The sequence below is a fragment of the Tamandua tetradactyla genome, chromosome 23 (assembly GCF_023851605.1).
Source record: "Tamandua tetradactyla isolate mTamTet1 chromosome 23, mTamTet1.pri, whole genome shotgun sequence".
NCBI lineage: Eukaryota > Metazoa > Chordata > Mammalia > Pilosa > Myrmecophagidae > Tamandua > Tamandua tetradactyla.
This window is the reverse complement of record NC_135349.1, coordinates 49,068,343-49,077,811: the sequence shown is the minus strand read 5'-3', so window position 1 is coordinate 49,077,811 and position 9,469 is coordinate 49,068,343. Positions and strand designations below refer to the sequence as shown.

Here is a 9,469-nt window from a genome sequence, read left to right as displayed (position 1 = left end):
CAATCCCCAAGTACTCCACAAGCAATGATATTTTCAAGAAAAAGCCCGAAAGTATTGCTGTTGATCCCACTTCAGGAGCCTCATCTGAGCAACCAAGTGACTGTAAACAACCTATCCCGCCTCTTCAAATCTCAGCTTCCCTGTCTGCACAATGCGACAATAGCGCTTACTTCACAGACTGGCTGTGGCCATTCATGAGACATCACAGGCAGAGCATTCCGTGTGCTGCCCAGGGCAGAGCAAAGCATGCAACAAATGCAAGACCTTCGCTGTTTCATCACCGTCACCATCACTATCATCATCATCATCTTCTTCATGGAACCAGTTCCATGGCATTAGAAAGCTCCATGCTCTCTCCAATCCCTCACCACCAGTGTGCAACAGAGACCAAATTGCACAAATCCTAGGAATGCCATTTAACTCCTTCTGAATCACACCTGAGGAAAGACTAAGAAATACGACTGGAGAAAATGAACTCAGCGTCTAACTGGGCAGCAAATCCATGACCGCCAAGGCACTATCCAAGGAGGAACAAAAGGAAAAGACATCAAACTAAGGTGGCTCTGGGCACCCACCCCAAGCTCTTGGCCCTTTAAGGGAATGGGAATATTCATCTTTCTCGCCTTGTCTCTGGCTCTCTGCTTGTCTCTGGCTCTCTGCTCATACTCCTAGTTGGTTCCCCTAAGGCAGGAAGAGTTGCTAATCTGACTGAGGTTCATGGGTGGCTGGGACTACTGCAGCTCAACAGCCTGCATTCCTGAGAGGTACTCTCTTCTCTGCATTCCTGAGTGGTACTCTCTTCTCTGCATTCCTGAGTGGTACTCTCTTCTCTGAATTCCTGAGAGGTACTCTCTTCTCTGCATTCCTGAGAGGTACTCTCTTCTCTGCATTCCTGAGTGGTACTCTCTTCTCTGCATTCCTGAGAGGTACTCTCTTCTCTGCATTCCTGAGAGGTACTCTCTTCTCTGCATTCCTGAGTGGTACTCTCTTCTCTGCATTCCTGAGAGGTACTCTCTTCTCTGCATTCTTGAGTGTACTCTCTTCTCTGCATTCTTGAGTGTACTCTCTTCTCTGCATTCCTGAGAGGTACTCTCTTCTCTGCATTCCTGAGAGGTACTCTCTTCTCTGCATTCTTGAGTGTACTCTCTTCTCTGCATTCTTGAGTGTACTCTCTTCTCTGCATTTTTGAGTGATACTCTCTTCTCTGCATTCCTGAGAGGTACTCCCTTCTCTGCATTCTTGAGAGGTACTCTCTTCTCTGCATTCCTGAGAGGTACTCTCTTCTCTGCATTCTTGAGTGTACTCTCTTCTCTGCATTTTTGAGTGGTACTCTCTTCTATGCATCCTTGAGTGGTACTCTCTTCTCTGCATTCCTGAGAGGTACTCCCTTCTCTGCATTCTTGAGAGGTACTCTCTTCTCTGCATTCCTGAGAGGTACTCCCTTCTCTGCATTCCTGAGAGGTACTCCCTTCTCTGCATTCTTGAGAGGTACTCTCTTCTCTGCATTCCTGAGAGGTACTCCCTTCTCTGCATTCCTGAGAGGTACTCCCTTCTCTGCATTCCTGAGAGGTACTCTCTTCTCTGCATTTTTGAGTGTACTCTCTTCTCTGCATTTTTGAGTGGTACTCTCTTCTCTGCATTCCTGAGAGGTACTCCCTTCTCTGCATTCCTGAGAGGTACTCTCTTCTCTGCATTCTTGAGTGTACTCTCTTCTCTGCATTTTTGAGTGGTACTCTCTTCTATGCATTCCTGAGAGGTACTCTCTTCTCTGCATTCTTGAGTGGTACTCTCTTTTCTGCATTCTTGAGTGTACTCTCTTCTCTGCATTTTTGAGTGGTACTCTTTTCTATGCATCCTTGAGTGGTACTCTCTTCTCTGCATTCCTGAGAGGTACTCTCTTCTCTGCATTCCTGAGTGGTACTCTCTTCTCTGAATTCCTGAGAGGTACTCTCTTCTCTGCATTCTTGAGTGATATACTCTACTCTCTGGCATTCTCCCACCATATTGTCAGTGCAACCAGACAGGAAATAACCAGCATGAGACCAGAACGAGTCCTCCTCCAGGCTTAAAGCACAACCCTACCTAGCATTTTACTGGAGAACCATGCATTGGAGAGTACTGGGTACTTACCCAGTATTTAAAAAGTGTTGCTTTGTTTCCCATTTAGCTGTTGCTTTGGGCACATACTACCCTCTCCTCACTCAGGAAGGGCTGAAAGACTGAGTGGCAGGGAAGAACTGGAGCATGTCTTTGGGCTCCCCTGGAAGCAGACCTCTAAGACAAGAACCTGAGGGCAAGTTATTTCTCTGAAAGTTCATGGAACACTGAAAGACAAGTGGAGAAAATCAAGAGGTGGGGAAGACAGCCTATAAAAGGAAAATTAACAAGCCAATTACCACTTGGGTGACTGAAGCTTCATCCCACAGGGAAACTTCAGGGAAAGGTGTAAAACTATGCATCAGAACTGGGAAGCTGGGTTAGAAATACTCTAGTTCCCATTAGACATCAGATGAGGGTAGATCCCGGCCATGTTCATTCTCTGTCACACACGGCCTGCCATGCACAGGATCAGAATGGCTTTCCAGACATCATCAACAGGCATAGTGGCATGGGAAGATGCAGGGACCCAGGCAGTATCTGCTGAAGAGCATTTCTAGATCTCTGATCATAATGTTATCCGAATGCCATCAGAGCCTTGCTTCGAACTGGAATCATCTCATCCAATTCCTCTTTGAGAATTCCCTCTTATAGCCTCCCCTACTCTGTACAAGGCACCCTTCAAAAGATTGGGACCTTCGTAGGCAGCGTGTGAAAGCAGGGACTCTGGAACCAGAGTCAAACCCCAGCTCTGCAGCTCACTAGATGTGCATATCTGAGCATCTTAGTCCGTCGGTTTCCTCACCTGTAAAATAAAGGCAATTGCAACCTCTACTTCAAATGCTTGCTCTGAATATTGAGTAGGTTAATATCTATAATGAATAAAATAAACACTCATGGGGCAGCCTAGTAAGTTTGAGAAGCATAATGAGCCATTTGTGGGGCAGGATGATGACATCATCACTTCATCACCTCATTAAATCCTTGTAGCAGACCTTGAGCTAAGGGTGACTTAGGATTTTATATCAGCGAGGACTAAGGATAACTGTTAGGATTTTACATCCTCTGAGGCAAAGCGGCAAAAGCCACACATCTGCCTCATTGGAGCAATTGGATCCCCACCACACCAAATGTGGCCTTTATGCAAATAATAGGTTTTACAAGGAGCCAATCAAAGATTGTTTCCCTAATCACTCCTGCCCCATGTAACTATAGCAGCAATTACCAGCAATCGCCAGGCAGAATAACCGTATAAAGGTGTTTCCCATTATGATGAATGGATTTAGTAATAACTTCTAAAAGAGTCATTCTGAGGCCCATTGAGGAATCAGGTCTTTCTCGAGGAACTGGACCAAGGCAAATCCACTCTTAGTCTCTTAGGATGGGAAAAGCTCTGAGAAAAAAAGGAATGATTGAGGGAATGCAAAGCCAGTGCCTTGGAAGTGCTTGCAGAGACACAGGCCTGTGGTTTTAATTCTCATCACACCTCCTGAGATTCATCTATCCTGGTGTGAACGTTAGGTTCTGGTGTCAATTTGGCCAGGTGATGATGCCCAGTTGTCCAGTCAAGCAAGCACTGGCCTGGGCATTGCTGCAAGAATATTTAATGGCTGGTTGATAAACCGGAAGGCTGGTGTATTAAATCATCAGTCAATTGATTGCGTCTGTAGCTGATTAAATCTGCGGTCAACTAAGGCATGTCTTCCACAAAGGAGAAAATCCAGTTAGTTGAAGACTTTTAAGAAAGAAGAGAGACTCTTTCATTGCTTCTTCAGCCAGCGAGCCTCTCCTATGGAGTTCCTTCAGACCCTTCTTCGGAGTCTCCAGCTTCCCGTCCTGCCCCGTGAATTTTGGACTCTTCTATTCCCACCGTTGAGTGAGACACCTTTATAAATCTCATATTTACAGATATCTCCTGCTGGGTCTGTTTCTCTAGAGAACCTGACTAATACATACTAGACTCTAGAAGTCGAATGTTAGCCTGTTGTCTTCCCATCCAGTTCCTGCCATTCTCTCATCCTTTCTTACCATCCATCCTTCCTTGGATATAGAACTGATCGTTCCAGAACAGCTCTCTCTGCCCTCTGGGCATGTTGTCTTCATTAGCATTAAACTTGTCTCTTGACACTTCCTGCCGACACAGGAGCCAGCCCTGGCACCCACGCTGGTCACACTGAGTTCTTAGGTATTCACAACATTTCACTCCCAGAGCCACAGCACCAAGTGTGCCGCTGATTAGAACAAAGCTTAATTAAGAACAGATCTGCATCAACCTTTCATCCCACCTGCTCAGGTACCTGGAGGCCCCTCACCTCCTCCAGTGCCTCTCACAGAAGATAAATTACTTTCTAAATTTTTTTCCCCTGAAAGACACACAGTTTGGATGGCTGAGAGTCTCATGGTGCAATGAGAAGAGGCCAGGATATGCAGACAGATCAACTGAGATGTAAATCCCATGATTTCCTGTTACAGGTTGAATTGTGTCCCCCAAAAAGATATGCTTGCCTTCTGACACCTGGTCCTAGGAACGTGACCCTATGTGGAAATGAGATCTTTGAAGATGTATTTAGTTAAGATGAGCCAAACTGGATTCAGGTAGGTCCTGGTCATCACGACTGGTGTCTTATGGAGACTTAAGGGAGACTGGTGTCTCCCTTCTTATAAGAAGGGAGAGTTGGACACAGATCAGAGAGGGATGGGAGAGGAGGACTTGGAAGGTGGAGACAGCAGCCTCCACAAGCTGGGGGACGTCAGGGTTGACCGACGGCCACCAGAAGCTGGAAGGGGCAAGGGAGGCCCCTCCCCTGCAGTTCAGAGGGAACATGGCTCTGTGGGCCTCCAGAACTGGGAGAGTATGTGTGTGGCTTTGAGACCCCTCTTTGGGGGACTGTGTGACAGCAGCCCCAGGGAACAAAAGCACTTACTAACTCCTGTCTCAGGTAAGTTGCTTAACTTCTCTGGGAAGGAAATAATACCCAGGACTCACAAAGCCCTTCTGTGAGGATGAAACTATAACCATGCCTGGGATCAGAGGTTGGAATGCAGGAGGGCCTTATAAACAAATTCGCCTTTATACGCCTGCTATACTCCAGCATGGGAGTAGACTGAGATTGGAGGGGGGCCCTGTGCCCGCCAGCAAAGGCTTTCTCTCCCAGAGGATCCCCTGAGAGGCACTGTTGGAAACGGCTCATACATCACCGTGCATCCCAGGAGTGGGAAACTAATTTTAAATAAGGTCCCCAAACTTCCCAATTTCTCAGCCGATCGAGGCTCATTCTGAAGGGACTCCTCTCTCGGGCACCGTATTTCCCAAGATAATTAAGCACATTTCTAATCAAAGGGAGGCTAATTCGAGCAACCCTTCTCTACTTTCTTACTCAGACATTCTTAGGTCCCATCTACTTTGAAAATTGGTGCTGCCTCAGCTGTTATATTTGGGCTTGTCTTCTCCACCCCACCCCACCCCGATTGTCCCCTCAACCTCAAGAGCTGGCTGCCAGGTATGTAGGAGGTACCACAGCCCCCCACCCCCAGACAAGAGGGGATGGACCTCAACCAATCTAGGAAATTGGATTTTCTCTCCTGGGAATTTGGAATGGGGATTTTAACTAAGGACAGTAAAATTTTGAAGCTCATCCCATGGCAACTGAATGGAAAAAGTAGCAAAAGTCCTCTGCAGAAGGAGAGAAATGGCCAGCTATGCAGAGAGAACCAGAAATGAGAAGCAAAGGAGACATCCTGGCTTTCCAGCTCTAGATCCCTGACTCTTCCCGCGATTGGCTCTCTGGGTCTCCATGAGACGCCCAAATACTTTTCAGCAATCCTCCCACTACTTTTCTTCTCTTGCTCCAGCTCCCTTGATATTGAACTGGCAACTAAGGTGACTCCTCAAAGACCCTGCACCCTAAGAATAGCTCATAAGTTCACACAGGACACTTGGATCCAGTCCCACCACCACAGCGGACTTCGGCTATCATCCATTCTCTCAGCAAACATTTCCCCAGCACCTTCTCTTGACCTGCCCAGAGCTAGGCTCAAGGAATATGAGATGAATAACTCTCATTACCAGACCAGAAGTATCCCTCGTCGGGGACATGGAGTGAGGGCAGGTTAAAGTGTCTTGCATCAGGAAGTAGAAAACAATTCCAGTTTCTGGAGCTAGATTACCTGCATTCAATTCCTATCTCCAGCTTTGGCAAGTCATTCTACCCTTCTAAGCTTCAGCTTCTTCATCTTGAAAATAGGGTGAAAAGAATGGGCTGTCGTGAGGATCAAATGAGATGATCCTCATTGTAAGCATTTAAGAAATGGTAGCTTGAAAAATACCTTTAAACAACTCGGTCCTATCTTTTGAAAGAAAGGTGACTTGGAACTCTTGTAACAGATAAGTAGGACAACAGGCTTTTTGCTGACCAACCTTTATCTCATCTTAGATTCTGTCGTCACAGGAAGAAAATTGAGAATAATAGTCTCAAGTTCTCCAAAGACAAATGCATGGGAAGGAGTGTGGTGGTTCACAGGGAGGAAAGCTGGTGACAGCGGAGGCTTTTCCAGGGCCCAGCTCGAAGGATTTCATGCCAAATCCCTTCCTCAAGACTGCTTTCAGCTTTGGGGAGAAATACTGGGCCAGTAGCAGCCTGGAAGTAACTGGACATCCATGTACTAAGGCCAATCCCATAACATAACTGGATAAGGGATGGCCAAAACCTGACTGCCAGGGGGTACCAAGCAACACAGCCACATAAGGGCTTGGAAGGTGCTGGGTCCTATAATGACCAGCAGACAGCTGGCCCGAGTGGGCCCAAAACTCCCAAGTCCTACTACTGAGGTTGAGAAGCATAGGGAGAAGGTGTCAGGGGGCCAAGGCAGTTGAGGAGGGAGAAAGAGAGATGTGGTATAATTAGAGCCCTCAGCTGAGTTTCCCACTGCCAGGAATAAAAATAAATGCATCCTGATGGAGTTTGCTAACATGGTGACTGGGTTGCAACCAGAGACATGGAATTCCTTCTCCCAGCAGCTTGCTCATGACAGCTCAGGACTGTATGGCTTGTAACTGAATCAGGTTGCATCCTCTGAACATTTTTTGAAGTCAGAGCAAATACTCTGGCTTCGCTTGCCTTGGGCATTTATAGAACCACCTTATTTCCCAGGAGGTAGAGGCAAGAAGACAAGGGCCCCTAACAGCTGGTATTTCCTCAGTTGTCCACTGGCTGCAGCCCGTCTCTCAGTGACAATGTGCCAGCCTAGCAGAGTCTCAGGTTTCTCAAGTCCTATCTTGATGGCCTGAAAATGAAGGCAGTGATAATATTGATAATGGCAGTGAACGTTAGTAAGCCATTGCTATGTGTAAGACACGACATTCAGCTGTTGTCTTAATTTCCCACTCTCCCCTGTCCTATGAGGGAGACATTAATATTATCGTGATTGTGCACATGGAAAGTAGTGATTGAGACAGGGTTCTAGTTTCTGTTGCTGCGTAACAATCCCAAAAGTTAATGCTGTGAAATGACCGTTTTGCTCTCCTCCTAGATTGCATTGGGGTCAGGAATTCAGACAGGACACAGCAGGGAGGGCTTGATATCAAGGGACTCCACTGGGGTCTCTCTGCGGGGTCTGTCCTTGAGGCCTGAGCTTGCTCACAGCGTGGCACCCCCAGAACGGCCCGTGGCAGCTGAGTGGCCTTTCTCAACCTCACCTTGAAAATCACACTGTCATTTCTGCTAGACTCTGCTGTTTGAAGCCCAGTAAGATTCAAGGGAACACAGAGCCCATGTCTCAATGGAAAGGGTGTTAAAGAATTTGCCGTCATTCTACCAAACCTCCACCAACGGGTTGAGTTTTTCCAAGGGTCACACATCTGGGTGCTACAGCCATGCTGGAAATGCTGCCTTCGCGATTACAGAGACTTCCCTCTTAATTATCCCCACACCGGCCACACAGTAGACTCTTCTGTCATGGTGCTTACCTTTCAGAGCTCTTGGCTTTAATTCCTTAGAACGACAGAGGATTAGCTTCTCCTAGAATCCCATGACAGCCCCATCGTATCAGTTCCAGTCAGGGGATCAGGGAAAAAAAGAAGGTCCAGAACTCGAGTTTGAATCCTGCTTCCTCCTGATGTGACTCTGAGCAGGACAATCACGTGTAAAATGACAGCATTCATATAAAGCACTTTTATTCACTTTGATTCTATTTTTATTTGCTCGTGAAGATGCCAAAGGAAACATCATTCTTTTTCCGCAGGTCCCTTTGTCTGTGGTACCTCAAGATTTCTGCAACCAGGAAATGTTTTGCTTGAAAGCATCCCACAAAGCAAAATGGGGTCAAATGGTCAAAGACCATCTGGAAGGTGACACACGAACAAGACAAGTTTCCTGACCGTAGGCACCAACATAAGGTAGACAAGACTACTAACCTCACCTGACAGGTGAGGAATTTGGGCTCCAGGAGGTTGTGACTAACTTAAAGTCACTTAACATGGATATGGAAGGTCCAGGCTCCCCAATTTCAAGGACCCCCTTCCAGCAGTAAGTGTTGATTTGCTGTTGAGCAGATTTTCTTTAGAATTGCAGCAGCGGGCCTCCTCCTTCTGTTTTTTGCTTCCATTCTGGTTGAACAACCATGTGATAAATTGCATATCTAATTAGGGCCGGTGAGATAAAGAGGTGCTGGGTGGGGGGCGGTCTGCATGGATAGCATCTGAGGCAAGGCTTTAAGAACCTGATGAAACAGCATCACTAATCAAGTTGATGAGGTCAGTGACACCCACTCTCTTCATTCTTTTCATTCTTATTAGGATAATTTTACACTTCCTGTGCTCGGCAATTGAACAATGATTACTTTGCTAAATACTACATGAATTTTGACAAAACAAACCCCCAAGGAATCAAAATAAGTCATTTCTATTCAGCAGAAATCATTCTCAGATTAGTCTGTGTGCAAGATTACACAACCCAATTACCTCGATATGCAGACATGTATATAATAAATAAAGAGCACGCCATCTCGCGTGAGCTGAGGTTAGCACGGGGTGGGGGTGGCAGCATTCCTAATTAGGAGCTGTCGATTTTCAGCGTGGTATTTTCAGGAAATGAGGAATAAGGAAGACTCAAGCATCCACCCAAGCAATGTTGAAATTCTTCCATAGATGACTTTCCATGTACTGAAGATGAGTTTGTTCATTTATTTATCTTTTTAATTCCAACAGTATTCGTGGGTGCTTATGTGTTGCCCAGTGGGCTGATACACAAGGCCCCATATTGAATTTCAAATGTGTGGATCAAGTGGCTTAGGGTAAGCAGGCACTCAAGTTAGCACCCTTCTCTCTGCTATGCAGATTCTGATGGACACCAGTCAGCCCATTGCATTTATTCAT

The 9,469-nt window shown here is 46.4% G+C and overlaps 1 long non-coding RNA gene across 1 annotated transcript; it reads left to right on the top strand.

The window, feature by feature from the left end:
- The first annotated feature begins 234 nt into the window (after positions 1-234).
- Positions 235-8,961, top strand: LOC143666806 (uncharacterized). The gene is made up of 3 exons (XR_013167737.1): positions 235-557; positions 8,338-8,521; positions 8,891-8,961. It is a non-coding gene; the product is annotated as an uncharacterized LOC143666806 (long non-coding RNA).
- Positions 8,962-9,469: the final 508 nt, after the last annotated feature.